At 46.1% G+C, this 17095-nt stretch overlaps 1 protein-coding gene across 3 annotated transcripts in view; it reads right to left on the bottom strand.

Moving 5' to 3' along the window:
• Positions 1-11423, bottom strand: part of PELI1 (pellino E3 ubiquitin protein ligase 1) — a 44092-nt gene extending 32669 nt beyond the window's left edge. For all 3 annotated transcript variants that reach the window (XM_048935998.1, XM_048935997.1, XM_048935996.1), the window contains exon 1: positions 11195-11423. The gene's annotated coding sequence lies outside the window, so the exon portion shown is untranslated. The remainder of the gene's footprint in view (positions 1-11194) is intronic.
• Between the last annotated feature and the right edge of the window lie 5672 nt (positions 11424-17095).

A 17095-nucleotide genomic window follows, 5' to 3' on the forward strand; every position in this document is an offset into this window, starting at 1 on the left:
TGTAGCTCCAGCCACTGTAAAGAAGAATGGGTATGCAGAGACTTATTGGTTGGCTCAATGTCTGAACAAATAGACATTTTGAGGAAAGGAATTCTTCTGTTCATAGCATTTCTTTGAACATGGCATATGTTACACCCAATCGATATTCCTAGCGCACAGCAGCTCAAACATTCAGTTGTCCAAAATTTTTCAGTGAATTCAGATACCAGTCTGTTCAAGCATGCTCAAGACTTACAAAAAAAAAAAAAAAAAAAAAAGCACAAAATTCTGGAGTGATACTGAGTAATTCTAGGTTATATATTGACAGGAGATTGGTAGTAATGCCAGTGGACAATGTATGTTGTTTGTATGCTGTTCAAGACTATCCAGAATGAAAAGATTAAAGTGCTGGCTTCAACTTCAAACTGCTTTGAGCGGGGGGAGCAGAAGGGGCTGGACTAGATGATCTCCAAAGATCCCTTCCCAAACCGCTTCTATTCATCGGGAACCTGGTCACTAGTACAGAGATACAAGCCCTGTGTGCAAGGACAGGAGCACTGCATCACAGAACTATTATTTACCACCTATCCTCCTCACCTATTCTGTAGGAATGCCCGCACCAGGTTACAGCTGACCTACAGCAGGATTTCAACCTGTGGTTAATCAATTTCAAGACAGCATAAAGTACACTGCCTTGCATTTAGTCAACATTTTTGCACAGCCACATTATGGTGTTCACAGATTGAAGCCCAGACCTATTATTCCTCAATTGGATTCATTACATTTCACGTACATGTCTGTAAACAGACAGGAACAGAGAACTCAATGTAGCTGACCGTACATTTGTTTCCAAAAAAGAACAAAATTAGTGCCTGGGTTTTGTTAAATGAATGCACTACTTAATAATGAGACGACAGGAAGCAGTTTGTTCTTCAGCAGCATTTAAAAGCTATGTTTAATCTTGAAAAAGCAAGGAAACATAGCCACTCCTATTCTTCACCTTGAAGTTGATTCTTGTTTTCTTTACACGCACCCTTTTATTTACATTGTTTTGCTCCTTTGTGTAACAAAAGCTAGCAAAAAGATGACTTGGTACAACAAAAATCCAACACAAAATACTCTCTTTATACAAAGAACATTTGAAAATTAGTTTGAAAATAAGCACAGTAACTGCAATAAACTAAAAACTTTCAATTTGGTCTTGGATACAAAAGCAGGTTTGCAATAGTTTTTTGATTCTGTCCTTAGTCATTTTTTGTGCTTTGACTGTTTAGTCATGTCTTGTACTTTCTTTCTACAGGACAATTTTTCTGTTTGTCTTTGCTACACTCCTATCTGGGAGCAGGCACTGAACTACAAGCTGTGCGTGAACACCAAACAACTGAAACTAGGCAAAGGAGTCAGGCCTAACAAAAACCACTGGGTGCCAGGAGGACTAACGAGTAATTCCCACATATGTCAAGTATTAATGAGGAACACAGAACTGCTTGGGATTTCAAATCCCTCTGCAACAAGAGACCCCTCCCTCTCTTCCCAGTTTCAGGCATCTTTGAAGAACTAAGCAAACTCTGCTCTAGCAGCACTAACAGAGGGTGCAGTTGCAAACCAGAACAGATCGGCATTTAATAATAAGAGGCACAGGAAAACTGTAAGAGGGGGAGGGGGAAACACCAGGCTCTGTTGAGTGCCACACTCTTCCATATCAGCATAATAGAAGGGAATCCTGCTTTGCTCTGAGGGCGATGAGCCACCTGGCCAGAAGCCATGCTTATGCGCAGCTACTTGGCCCTGAGGGTTGAAAATAAAAGATGAACAGCCAAAATATGAAGCCAACAGACACAGCTGTCAGGCAGGGATCAGCAGACCTGATGACTGTGGTACTATGAACAAACCAAGCCATGCTGGTTGGCTGTTTTGCACCGTGCCCCATTCCTTCTCCCAGTTATTTCCTTCCTCTCCTTGTCTACTACCACAGCTTCTACTTGCTCTGTTTCTCTCCCTTACCTCATTTGTCTCTTCAGAGTCTAGCATCTTACAGGCTTGGATGCGTACAGCATAGGAGCACTGCGAAACAGAAACCCACAATTTTTGGTACTGCGTGGACTAAGGTTAGCTGACAATAAGTCCTTTCTCGCCTTAGATTTTTACCAAATTCAAGTTCCTTGAAGAACAGCTGAAGGACTTTGCTTATAACGTTATTCTTACAGTGTGCCCATCACTGTGAAAGTCAGGAGCTCAAAAACATTTCAGTGTGCTGATTTAGCTCCCATAAACGGAGAGTTTGGCCTCTGCAGAGATGCCTCATCCACGGCACTCACTCACATCAGTAGTCCCCAGACAGGCAAATAAACACTGTCAAGATCCTCCCACAAATTCCCAGAGGGAAAAGAAATTAAACTGATAGGCTGGATGGAACAGATCTAAGAAATATCAATAATGGTAGCTGGAAAATCTAAAATTGAAGTCACTCTGGTTTTGATGCTTTCGGTACACACAGTACATTAAATTTGGCATAAGCCCAGTGGAACATGAAGTACTTGTGGACAAGTACTGCCAAGAGCTAGAAATATAGCAGTCTTTAAAGGACAAACAGAAAGCTTCAGACCATTTCTACTTTACGCATCTGAAAAAGAATTAAATCAAGGTGATCTTTCTGAGGGAACGTTTGTATTGAATCTAATTGGCACGCTTTGTGAAATTGAGCATGTGCCAACTGGCAGAGTAACTGCATTTACCATTTTATAATTTGTTCCACTTGTGACAAAGGTTACAAACAGATGTTGTGACTCCTCATACTAGAAATCATTGTGCTTTCCTCCTAAGCACCGTGGCTCAGGCAAGTTCTGTACCTGCTCCTTGGTCACACGCCTCAACACCCGACAGTCAAAGCAGAAGAAAGAAATGAGAACTGTGAACTTCGGGAACTCACAGTGTGCTATCAGTTTATTCACCCAGCTTCACGTGTGTTGGCACTTCATTAGTTTGCATACCTCAGAGCTGAGCAAGATTTGATTAGGAACCAAATGCTAATTTTCATTTCTGTAGCAGCCTCCAAACATCAGCAAATCAAGCATCAACACCTGTGAGTTCCTTAACTTTTATCAAAATGAAGGCAAGGATATGAGCTTAGCATCCACCTGGGGCTTCACAGACACCATCCTCACAAACAGATCCCTCCCCCCAACGTTGCAGTACCTAATGCAAGAAAAGAACACTGAGCTCCCAGTTGGATAGCACAGCAGAGCACAACTCCTCATGATGTTTGCTCTTGTTACGTTAGGGACAGCTTACATGTCCACCCCCACACCTCCCTGGGATCTGGAAGGGAATGTATCCCTCCCATGCTTTCAGAGGAGCCCCATCCCTATCTCTGGCTGGGGAGCAGGAGACAAACACATCACCCTATGTGTGACATCTGATCAGAGCAAGGCGGGGAGAAAAACCTTGGCCATCTCTACACATACTGTATATGTATATACATATACAGCCAAGTACTACCTGGATCGTTAAAGTTGCTATTTATTAACAGCTGATGTTCTGAAGTTCAGAACAAAAGGGCCAGGTAAACCTGATTGTTACTGCTGTTCATACTACCAGTAAAAGAGCAGCAGGCCTACGCCACTTGTTATTGTGGACTCTAAGAGACTGAAAAACACCAGATGTTCACTACACATCCCTAATTGACACAATAAGCAAGCTCTTCACTTCTTCCTTTGACTGGCCCCTCAGAGCTTTAAGGTAAAAGTTTACCTTCCCCTTATCTTTTGGATCACGCTCATATCTCTGCTCCTGTTTAGACAGTGCCAACTTCCATACGCTCCTTTTTGTGGAGCTTTACATTACCGAGTGCAGGAAAAAATGCTCCTAATGCTTTTCCTGTACAGGTAGGAGTTTCATTGCCTGCTACACATAGTTCATCAACAAATAGCATAGTAAATGGTTATGAAAATGAGGAAAAAAAAAAATCAAGAAGCACACACACACAGCTTGGCAGAGGAATTGAAAAGCAGCTGCTGTCCCTAAGCCCCCACATTCCAGCACCGCATCATGGCCTTCCTCAGCCAAGAGCAACAAGCACAAGGACCTACTCTACATTCACATCTGCTACTCACACAGCCCCTGGGCAAAGCTAACAAAACTAGCCTGTGACCAGAAAGATGTGCACACACGCACAAAAAAAAATAAAGCTACCTATGTGATTATCTGCTTGCAAGATCAGTTGAGCTCTTCAGCTTCTGCAGGTGATCACCTCAACAAAATACTGTGTTGTTTCTTGTTCCAAAAGGAAGGAAGAAATCCCAGCTGCTGCCCTTAGCACTGTATGCTCCAGCCCTCTGCAATAACCTTGAGCAGTGCTCAGAAACCTTCACCAGGAGTCAGCAGCTCCTGTGGCACCAATTCAGTGTCTTTACAGTCGAAAGCTCTACTGTACAGCTATTTCTCATGCAGCACCAAATGAATGCTCTAAGAATTGATGTGGGCTATCATCAGCATAGTAATTACCTTATTAACAGAAGATCAAAGAACAAAGATTGTAGAGTGATGGATCCACCTACCACAGGGATCAAGAAGGGGTGACTTTGCTGGGAAAGTCATCTATGCACAAAGGAGAGATCAGCTGTCTACAGTCAGTAACGTGCACTGCAGTACAACTTGTATTGGCTTGGTCTGCCATTCCAGGGATGAGGTGCACAGTTACATGGTCATTTAACTCAAGGAGATGCGGGCACAGCAGACAGGACCAGAAGAGCAGTCCTTATCTAACGCAGCAGCACTATCAGCACAAATTTGCCTAAGCATTGTCACACAATTAAGAAAAAAGACCAAATGGAACACCTAAGGGCCTACTTTGGGGCCTCCTGATTCTCAGCACCGCCTATCTGGAGAAGTGAGGAAAAAGGTTCAGATCTTTTCCCTCTTAAGAAAGTCTTTCCTGATTGCCCATATGACTTCCAGGGAATTTGAACTGGATCTCTCCCATCTCTGTAAAGAAGGCACATTAAAGAAATATCACACAACCACTGGTAGGTGTTAAGAGTTGAGCTGTAAAACATGCCATCTCTATCTTCTTCCCTCCAACTACTCGGCTTTCGATCATCACTACTAGTGCAGTGTGGAAGCCATTCATGGACAGCCAATGTACTCCCACCATGGGTGAGCAGTGAGATTCTCAGAATACAGTATTCCCAAATACAAAATGGATTTACCATACAAGTTTGATTATGGAAATGGCTCAATGGACAATCAGTGGCTCCAGTTTCCCATAGGTGAGGAACTCCTGTTTCTCAGAAGATTTGGACATCATTAGTGACATCTTTTTCAATCTCTAAACTCAAAACAGAGCACTAGCTCAGCAGAAAGGAGCCAGCCCAAAGGGCAAGTACATAACCTACCTGACTAACTAAGGCCCCTGTACTCTTACTTAAGAAATGAAGTTTACAGTCATCTTCCGCTAGCCTTGAAATAGAGCAGTGAACAAAATGCAGCGAGGTGCAGTATTTATTAAACACCTAGTGTTGGGTTTATTTTCTTGCATGTTAAACATGCCTCTGAGTACTTAAGTGGCTTGGGGAAAAAGCAAACAAAGACAGAAATACGTTACTGGGAAATGGTAGAACTGACATTTTTAGAATTAGCAGCTTATCCCAAGAGGTGCATTACAAAAGGAAAATGAGCAACAAGTTCTTTAAAAGGAAGTTAATTACTTGATAGTAAGACTCCACGTGTGATGCATTTTGGATTTTTTTCCCCTAACCATATAGCAAATAAATAGTTTGGGCTATATGATATGACAGAAGAACCATTACTCACCTCCCAGCCAAATCTTGGTAAGCCACGATTAAGACAATATTTATTCTTACAAAAGCACTGAATTACAACTGCTTCATAAAGTAGAAAGAATATCAGGATGGCATCAAAAGAAAAAAGAAAAAAAAAAAAATCAGAAAAAAATCAATACACATTAACGTTTAAGAGAAAAGGAGACTTGAGACTTCTTAAATAGGAGCTCTTCAGAGACAGCTTTTATTATTCTACATGATAAATTTTCTTAGGACAAATAAAACATAGCTGAACTACTCCAGTCCGTATGTTTTTAACACCAAGTCCTACCTATTCAATATTGCTCAGTGACTGACAACAGAAGGAACTGATGGTAGATGTAACCCAGAGATGCCAGTCGGACCCTCTGACCTAAAGAACAACTAAAACATTAATGCTGTTAACCAGGTTACGGGGCTGCCCTCCTAGAGGAGGAACTGGCAGAAGGCAGCAGAAACTCTCAGCAGTTGCTACTTCCCAATCACTGCCTGCTCCATTCAGACAAACAACTGGGCAGCAGCAGCGACAAACAGACCGCTCAGGGTGAGATACTTGAATCAGATCCAGGTTTGCTCTTACTCTGCCTCCAGAAACCTCTCACAAGCTTGAACTCCACCAATTTTAATGCAAATCTTCCAGAATGTTACAGAATATTCCTTACAGAAGTTTTGTTCTCTTATCACCCACCTTGCCTGTGAAAAAAATTGCTACCCCAGCTCAAGAACGAGCACTTTAAACTGTTTGTAATGAAGTCCAAATGGTCATATAATACATATTTGAAATAGACGTAGCTGAGTACATGCAAGCAAGTAAATCAAGAGGCAACAGACGCAATAATCCATTGATAGCAGTCTACTTAAAAACAGCTTTGGCTAGGCAGTTTTTCCTTTTTTCCTCCTGGAGTCCTACCTCTGCATCACCCAGCAAATCTTACTCAACAAACTTGCACCAATTCCATACCTTGCAAACACCTACAAAACATTTCTGATGTATCCAATTTACTTGCAACCTCAACACACAAGAAGGCATTCTCTAGTAGCTACTCCAATTATCCTGCTTAAGAAAAATAATCCACAGATCTCTTCTGGTCCAAGTCTAACTTCATCTTTTTATTACCGTGCTTGCTTTTCATTTCTGTACTACTCTATAGATTAGCCCACAACAGAGCCTCAGCCACTATAGCAAACGCTAAAGAAACAAACACAGAAACACAGCATTTAGCAACAAAAGCTTTTCTGCCAAAACAGTCATGGTTATCTGCCCAAGTATTTTACTTGCAGGCAAGCTTTTGTCAGCCTGTTAGCTTACAGACTTTGATTAACTTTTGTCAATTAGAAGGCACATTTTCCCCCACTGACACATACCCAAGCCCACTGTTATCTAATACAGCCAGATCAGCACCTCTCAGCCCCAAATCTACTACTAAAAGCCTCCCCAAAAGAATGCTTTTGGCCTTTCTGAAAACACATTTATGCAATTAAACTGCTGCAAACAGTGTCGGTGTAGGAAAACATCTGGCTGACATCGCCATATAGCTGACATCAAGGAAGATCAAGAACATTCTGAGCTGCATGACAAAGTCTTCTGCAACATATTCTGCTGGCGAGGAAGGAAAAGTACTGCAATCTGAGCATGAATTGAGTAAATCCTTTCTCCAACAGGAATGCAGCAATGGGGCCAGGGGCTTCTCCTCTGCCAAGTGCCATACACCTCAGAACAGTCACAGAGAACACTCCCAAAATGGCAGCCCGAAATGCACTGCAGGGGTTGATCCACTCTGCTCTTGAGTACAAGAGCTTTGAGCCTAAAATTTAGGCATTTATGTAAGTACATACCATGCATGGCAGGCAAGTAACTACGACTGACTGCAGCACCATGGATTAAGAAACAAGGTCAACAGACTAACTTTTATTACCTATTCATGAACCAAACCACGTTCCTACATGGCGAGGACCTAAGGATACCATTAATCTTTAACCAAATGCTTCCAACCAGTCCGAATCAAACAAATCTGCTGACTAGCTCACACTTGAGCTCACATCCTTTAGAAGCACCTCACAGCCTTTACTGAAATTAGATGACCACCTACCTTCAGCATGGTGAAGGGAGGCCAACAAAATCAACAGAATCGTCCTGCAGAGACATTCTGAAGGTGGCTTCAACAGCTCGCCAGGGCACACACTGCTCAACTTTTTGTATTCCCTCATGACTACCAGGTTACTGCAGAAAGGTCATTTTAATATCTAAGCGCATTTGCCGCTCCAAGTACCGTGACAAGGGTCAGCAGAAGAAGGCCATGACAGAAGGCTGACACAGGCAGCCATTAAGCCATGCACTTACCTGGGCCAAGCACTGAAGCACCACCTCCACATACGAGTAATACCTGCCTTCAAAACAGTGTAAATACAGGACACTTGGATCGGAACACATTCATAGTGCAAGATGGTAATTTTCCTGCAGATCACGTTGTCGGCAGCCACGAGGCAGCTTGCTTTTTTGTAACTTAAGGATAACTTGCAGCATGCCAAAGATTTTGATTTTTTTTTCTTAAACTCACAGGTTTTTGAGTACTTGTTATATTCAAACAACAACCCAAACAAGAAATATTACAGATACTTGCAACAATTTTAACTTCCACTGGCAAACAGCATGGCCACAAAGAACACTCCACAACACTACCATATTGCTCCAGACTGCCCCCAGCAGAACCTCAGCAGCACAGTGAAGGAGCCCGAATGGAAATCCACCCAACAAACTGCCTCAGGCCTCCAGGAAAACAAAGGACCACTACAGCTTTGCTCAGCTGGCAATTTGTGGACACCCAGCACTGCACAGAACCAGATCAAAACTGCTGTTTTGTCTTCCTCACCACCAGGCCTTCCATCCAGGCAGCCTAACTGCACCTGATTAGGGACACAATGTTCATTTCAGTAGGACCTGGAGACCGCTGTAGGAGGGTAAGGTTCACTGGCAACTCCTGTAACCAGTAGATAGAAAGGAAACAGAAACTAGATCAGATGGAGACATGCTTATTTTTTTTCCACTGAAACTATCTCAGCAGTATTCAGCAGAGCTTGACCTACTTCCTACACCATCTCTTTGCTGTCACTTCCTTTGACAGTCTGTCAGCACACTTGTGAATCTGAAGATTAAGGAATGAATGTCTGGAAGGAAAAGAGCTGAGGACTTCTTCCTTTTAATGCCACCTACAGTCAAAACTTCTATGGCCTAATCAGCAAGACATGCAGTGACCAGCCTAGCAACAAGTACTTTCAATTATTAGCATCCTTCAAGAGCTCCAAACCAACTGCCCCACTTAGCTTACAAGCATGCCCTTAAAGACGACTTCGTTTTTCATGAAATACCCTTTTTCTTCTTCCTTTAGCTCACAGCACAGATCAGGATCTACAAACATTTCAGGTTCTCAGTTCTCCTGTATTCCATAGATCCTGTCTAAGAAGATATTACATACAAAAATACACTTCTAATTAGTTCCTTACAAATTAATAACAATTTAAATATCACCAGCTACAAGCAGATGATGCTCTACTTGGCACCTACAACCACGCAGTCACTAGCCATAAATCCCAAAGTGAAATAATGCTGTTTTCTCTACTTAGTTTATTAATATAAACCAATACCAAAACTCAAAATGGTTATAACACAAATTTTACACTAACACAAATATTTATACTTATATTTATATATATTATTTCATATACTTATATTTATATATAAATATATTTTTAATTGAAATACTAGCAGTTGAAATTTCAATTTCAGACAAAAAAAAAAACAAAACAGTATGACGGCTTGCCACACCAAGAAACACATTTCATTGTTTAGTAAGAACAGAAACATTAAGTACAAGACTGCACTCAGCATAACAGAGGCGCTCCTACAAGTCCAGTTCATTAGAAACAGAAGATACTTAAGCTTAAGGCAAGCTGCATGTGCCTAAACATAACAAAGATGTGCTCGGAAAGCTTCCTGCCCGGCCATTCACAACAAATAGAGCTTAAGAAGCAGTTAGGATACTTCGTGCCTCCTAAGGGAAAAGGGCACAAAAAGGGCCTAACTTTTCCAGCTAGCTGGCTCAGTTTCCTACCACCCAGGCTTTTCCTGCAGGCAGGAGGTTGGGGAAAGCAGGAGGGGATGTCCGGTGCAGACTTGTGAACTTTGCCACCGTACCACTCGCTTTGAAAGCGCTGGCCTAAGACACAAAGCCGCACAGACCGCACCGCTCATGCAAATGGAAACCCAGCCGGGAAAGCCCTCGTCTCCACTAACCCAGCTTCGCTTCTCAGCACAAAAAGCGACGAAAGATGCATCATCAACAGGTCACCCGGCTTCTCCTTTGTGCAATATGAAATGCTGCCCAACAGAAACCGGAAACAGCCCTCTGCCCCCAGCAGATTCCAAATGGAACAAATAAAGCCATTCCTGCCTGGATGTGGAACCGAGGCTGCCCGATGCCTCCATTCACCGAGAAGCACGTTCTGAAGGCTTGGCAGTCCCGACGAAAACAAACGAGCGGCCTTTAAAAGGCACGGCTCAACTACGAAGCAGCGTTTCGCAGAGCTCAGACAACAGCAGCTTTTGAGGAGAGGGAACGAAAACGCAACGAACAAGCCAGCCACGGGTACAAAACACAACAGCCGCCTTTCCAACGCCCTCCGCTGCTCCCGGAGGCGGCACGCGAGCTCTTAGCTCCGTCCGAAACCGCATTCGGTGAAAGTTGCGCCGCTCACAAAGAGCCGACGGGGGAGGAGGGCAGGAGCGAGGGCTCTCAGAGCGAGCTTTCAGCCCGGCAGCTCAACGAGAGCCCGCAGCGGGGTGGGTGCAGCGCCGGGCCGGGGGGCAGCCCGCACAGCTCCTTTGTGCCGCGCGCCTCGCCGAGCCGCCAGCTCCCTTTGCTCCCCTCGGGGAAAGGGGGATTACCCCAAACCCCCGAGTCCATAAAGCATCCGGAGTCTAAAGATAGCGTGATGTCGTAAAATTATTTTTAATATCTCCCCCTCCGTTCCCTACTACCCCTCCCACTCTCCACCCCACATCGAGGATGGCTGGCTGCCGCTCCGTCACAAAGACACGGCGATCCGTTCGGAGACGGCGAGCGGGGAGGAAACAAAACCGCACGGGAAGCCAAGCGACCGGCACAAAGGCACGAGGGGGGGGGAAGGGGGGAAGGGGGGAAGGGGAAAAAAAAAAAAAAAAAAAAAAAAGAATTGAAGAGGGAAAGAAAAAACAACAACACAAACAAAACAAAAAGGCCAAGGAGGTTGCAGCCGGCCGCCCGGAGCACAAAGCGGGGCTGGGGGCAGGCCCCGAGCGGCTCCCTACGGCCGTACGACCGCGCGGAGGCGGGCTGCGTCGCAGCGGGCGCGGGACTTACCGCAGGAAGGCGGCAGCAGGCGGGAGAGGAGCCCGCGGCTCCCTGAGGCGGCGGGGGGGACCGCAGCGACGCGCCGAGCAGCGACGGACGGACGGACTGACTGCCTTCTGCAGGCGGAGAGCAACGCACAGCCGAACGACACCGCCTTCACCACGCACCTCCCAGCCGCCGCTCCGCTCACCCAGACCTCTGGGTCGGCTGCCGCCGCGCGCCCGCGCACCCAACCGTCTGTGGGCGGGGCTAAAGGGGGGCGGGGTCAGGGGGCGGGGTGACGGCCCTGGAGCCCGGGGCATGCTGGGAGTTGTAGTGCCATCGTCTGGCGGTGTAAAGGGGGGTTGTGTGTAGGTGTAATATACGAATATATATAACCTTAGGTTTACAGAATCATCAAGGTTGGAAAAGGCCTCTGAGATCATCCCATCAACCCATCACCACGTCCCCCAGTTCCACATCTCCACTGTTCTTGAACACCTCCAGCAATGGTGACTCCACCACTTCCCTGGGCAGCTGTGCCACTGCATCACTCACTGCTCCTTTGGAGAAGAATTGTTTCCAAATACCGAACCTGAACCTCCCCTGGTGCAGATTGAGGCCACTACATTGCTGTTACACGGGAGAAAAGGCCAACACCTATCTCCCTACACCCTCTTTTCAGGGATTTAGAGAGAGCCATAAGGTCTCCCCTGAGCCTCCCCTTCTCCAAACTGAACAATCACAGTTCCCTCAGCCACTTCCCACAACATTTGTGCTCGGACCCTAAACACGAACCCTGTGTCTGAGAGTGCTGCCCCAATGCTCCCTGAGCTCTGGCACTGGGGCCGTGCCCAATGGAGGCAGCCCATCACCCTCTGCAGCAAAGCCTTTCCCCAACCCCCAAACCTTCCCCTGACCCAGCCCCACACCATCACCTCAAGCCCTGTCACCGTCCCCAGAGTGCAGAGCTCAGCGTTGCCCCTCCACTCCCTGTGAGGAGCTCTAGGCTTCCATTAGACCCACAGCAGTGTCAGCTCATCCACAACACACCAGCAAAGGAGGAGGTCCTGGATGCCCTCTGTGTGCTTTGCAGCCCCTTGTCCTCCTGTGAGAGAAACTGGCGGGGCGGTGATGAGAACAGGATGAAAGAGAACCCCGTGGAGAAGGCCAGCTGACAGCTCTGAGGGCTGCTTGGCTGATCCTGAGCGGAGGTGCGAGGTGACTCAGGCCTGAATGACAGCCACTGGGCACCATGAGCACAACACACGGTGAGCACCGTGCTGCCGTGATCTGTCCTCCAGCAGTGAGTCAGCCCACAGGCGGGTGGAAATGCTTTCAACCGTGAGTCAAAGCTGAGCTCTTCGCTGGAAGGGTTGAGCAAATCAATACACTGATGGGTCAGGTGTGTGGGCTGTGAGGTGCCCAGTGATGAGCAGCATGGGACCGCTTCAGAGGGAAGCTTCACAGCCCCTTTGATGCACACGGAAACCAAGGCAGGCTAAAACTAAGCCTCTGTGCCACAAAGCCCATCTGCAAGCAGCAGACCACGGCACTGCAAAGACTAGTCCCCACTTACTGCTGTTGGACCTCAGATGCATCAGTTTGTGCCATGTGCAACCACAGGTTAGCTGAAGAAACAAAGCAACTTTTGAGGTCTGTGATCCCATGAAAACACACAAAACCACAGATGTCTGTATGTTTTTGTTTACATTCAATTTAAGCAGCCAGAGCACTTTTTTTCCCCTGCCTTTCCCCCTGCCCCCCCCTCCCCGCCCCTCCTGCCATATGTTATAGAAAACAACGTCATGCTTTCTGCTTGGGAGCTCTGTGCCAGAAGACCCATAGCAGCTCTCATTTAAGACACATGAACTGTGTGGTAACATGGTAATACTCCTTTCTTGGCTCTCCCTCAACATAGTGTCTCAGGCTGACATCCACAGTAAGAAGATAAATGGAAGGAGGCCACCATGGACTCTGTCTAAATGTTTGTTTAGTGGTTGCTGCAGGGGGATTTTCACCTGGGCCCTCCCCAGCCACTTGTGTTGACCTCTTCCCTGAGGTCTGTTTCTGGATGCTACCAATGGTTTTTGTTTTGCTTTTGCTTTTTGGAATCCAGTTCATGGCCGTGTCTTGTTCCCAAATAATTGCAGCCAACATCAAATCCTGCTGCTTCCACCTGAAAGATGAAAGCACCTCCTACTGTTGCATGTTATTGTGTGTTTTTCATCCCTGAATTTGATTTATTGCATCCTTGTGCTCCCAACCTGCAAAACTCCTGCAGCCCCTTGGTTTTTGCACCTTCCTCTGAAGTAAGTACCCATGACACTGGCGAGGAGAAGAAAAAGCCTTTCTTTGAATATTACCCAATGGAGAACATTCTGTCCTAGGCTGATGCCTGCAGACTTGAGTTACAGCAGCTTATTGCAGCGTATAATGAATCAGAGAGCTGTGAAAGCACAGACTTGCTACCAGGAGCCAGCAACCCACCTTCCTAGCAAATGCTTTGCCCTGATCGTGCACCATCTGGGGATCTGGTGGTTCCGTTGATTCCTGCATGGCCCCAAGGGAGACGCAATGTTCCTCCATGGAAGGACAAATGTCTAATGGCCTGGTGATAGATGGTCATAGGGCATGTTGGCTGCTTCCATGACAATAAAATGACAGCTGCTAGGAACTCAGCATCATTTCGTTCCAGGCCAGTTATTGCCTGGGAATGGTTAGGAGAATGTCTGAGCTGGGGACCTCTTGAAGGAAGCAGCTTTGATAGGTCACAGAAAACTTTGACAGCACTGCTACATCACCAGCTGGCCTCAGGACCAGAAAACCACTCAGGACATGCTTAATTAGCCCACATCTCCATTGTCTTTGAGGCTTGATGATGGACCACAAAGTCCACTGATGGAACCCAATTCATCTCTCTTCCTCTGTGCAATGACCAAATTGACGCCCACTACAGCAATGCTCTCAGCCATGGAAAATGAGACATTCCCAGCAGGGAAACTAGGAGAAAACACGTTTTTTTTTTTTTTTAAAAAGCTTGTTGCCTAGTTGCAAGAAAAGAGGAGGAGAATTTAAACTGCCTCTTGGTTGAGCGCCCTGTGAGTCACTCGGATGCTGAGGTGTGGTATCCAGGCCTGCCAAGCGTGGCAGACCCACCCTTGCTCCCTACTTCTGCCGTGGGAGACAAACAGCTCTGTGTAGCAGGCTGTTGGCCCTGCTTTGGGTACTGTTGGTTGCCCAGGGAAGATGAGCTGCCCACCAAAAACGCCACCTGGGATGCTTTGGAATGGGGCACATGGATACGTCTGATGGGGCACTTCAAAAAGCTGCAGAAATGGCACAAGTGAAGTGTTGAGGAAGCCAAAACAGGGATTTTTCTGGCTCTGTGCTCATAGCAAAGCCAGGCTGTGACCTCGGCAAAGGCAGGAAACATAGGTGCGGTGTCCACGCCTGGATCTGGCTGCAGGAATTTTCCCTGCGTAGCAACAGTTGTTATGTAGCAATAACACTCAGCAATTTTTGAGGCACTTCAGAAATATTAATTAATCTGCATATCAGCCTCCTCAGGTAGGCAGCTAGATATTTTCACCCGTGCTTTATGGCTTGGGAAGGGGAGAGGATGAACTGATGTCATGGCAGGAGGCTTGAATGAGGAGAAGAGGTGCAATACAGAGGCAGTAAGGACAAATCAACAGAAGCTCCACTGGAATTTCTGCTGGAGAAGTCTTTTGCCCTCTAGAAAATACATGGGCCTGGTAGGCTTTTCTTTGCAGGGACAGAATTTGGAGGTGCAAGCTCCAGGGCTTATGATCCAGCAAGGAAAATCCTCACTGTTTGCCTCATCATAAGGAAAACACAAAGAAATATAGCAAGCACGGCAGGAGAGCTTCAAAGGGCAACCAGGAGTAAGCCAGCAGCAGTGCACCCAGATGTGTAGGATGTGCCTGGATTTCTGCCCAGTGAGGCAAACCTCCTATCAGAGGGACTTGCTGCTGCTCCTGCTGGCATTTTGCAGCTCAGCTTAATTACACTAATCACTGTGATGATGACTTCTGACATTCACCTTCATTAGCCATCGATGGCTGCGCTCAGCTGCCTCGGCGCAGAGCTATCGATGCCTGCTTTAAATAACCCATGAGTAAAATCAGCAGGGAGACAGAATGTCTGGGCTCTCCCCTGGCACAGCCTGCATGGGACTGGCTGGGAATGCACGGCCAAAGCCAAAAATGCCATTTAGCCCTGACAGGAGGTGGGCATGACTTTTTGTGGGCATCTCAGAGATGAGAAGGCTATTCTATTGGGTGGGCATCCTCAAATGCAATGTTTCTTTTTGATGGCATCGGTTTGCAAATTAATGCCTGTGATAAATCCCCTTGTGCAGAATGAATTAGCAGAGACCTGTCATTCATTAACATTATGGCATGTGATACTTGTTTAAAATGAAGGAGAACGCCTGCTTATAGCAAGGAATAAGTAAAAATCAGCAGCCTTTTATGCTGTGAAAGTGGAATAACCTTAGGATGAGTAGAGCTGGCCAAGATCCCCTGCTTTGGTGCTATGACCGGGCAGGCACTGCCGATGCTGGCTGTGTTTGGGTAACTCTCACTGCATCTTTTGGATGCTGCGAGCTGATGGCTGCTGCTGTAAATGAAGTAGCAACTTAAGGAAGAAGTAAAATGCTTCCTTTATGAATGATATGATTTATGTATTCCTGCATTTTATTTGACTTTGTATTTAGCGTTTTCCTAAATACTGAGCTGTTCTGTGAGAGTGCATGGAAATAGCCTAGCGTAACCGTGCTCTGTGTGCAAGTTATAGCCAACAGCAGGTTCTGAGTGCTTATCTCTGCATTGCTTTGCATCAAGTTAAATTTCTTGGTGTTGGTTTTGACATGCTGTACCTACTGCATGCATTGGCCAGCTTCTCTGCTGTGCATCTTTGTGCTGGATGTGCAGTATACTCTCAGCGATGCAATGCATTTTTGCACTCCTGCCGAGGAGAATGCTGTCGCTTCAAAGCCACTGTGTGTGGTCAAGAGGTGGGAAGATTCTGAAGGATGCTTCTTCCCAGGAAAGGCATTCCCTGCCTCTTTCCTACTTTGAAACCATAGAAACACAGATCTCTGCTTTGGAGATTATGTTGGGTTGCACTGGGACACTGCTGATGACAGCACAGGAGAGTAAAAGCCACCCAGAAATGGAACTGGGACCCATCATGGTGAAGCAAGGAAAGACTTCTGCCCTGCCTTGATGAGCAGCCAGCTCCTGACCTGGTTAAATGCCAATTCAAAGGCAAGAGAAAACTTCCACAACCCCCCACCATGCCCTGCATCCCATTGCCAGTGCCTTTCCTACACTGCTGCAAATACGAGCATCCCAATCTGCACCCATCCCTGCTGCAGGAAGGCAGGTGCACCACACATACCCCATGAACCCAAGATTTAGGTAAAAATCAATAAAACCCAATGGTCATACAGGTCTTGTGGCTGCAGCAGAGCTGGTAGCAAGCAATGAGCACTCACAGCGTCACTCCATCCTGGGCTCTGGTCCAGCATACTCTCCAGCTCCCTGTCAGAAATGAGGGAAAAAGAGGATGGAGGCTCACATACCCCTGGTTTCTGTATGTCTGCCCGAATATGTATACAGATTTTGATACAACGAATACACTATTTTTAGTTTCCTTTGGGGTATGTTTGGGAGCAAGCCCTTAACTGTTGCTGTGCTGCTATAGAAACCGTATCCATGTACATGGACATGTTTACAATGGTTTTAAACGCCATAAACTTTCAAGGGCAAAGTCGAGCAGCTTATTTCCATTAAAGTCACTGCCCTGCTGTGGCTTTATCTTACTATTACATTTAGTAATTTAGGACCCTTCTCAGCGTTAGCTGGCCCTGTAAATTTTTCATTGGGAGAATGGCTCACCGGC

The sequence above is a fragment of the Lagopus muta genome, chromosome 2 (assembly GCF_023343835.1).
Source record: "Lagopus muta isolate bLagMut1 chromosome 2, bLagMut1 primary, whole genome shotgun sequence".
Classification (NCBI taxonomy): Eukaryota; Metazoa; Chordata; class Aves; order Galliformes; family Phasianidae; genus Lagopus; species Lagopus muta.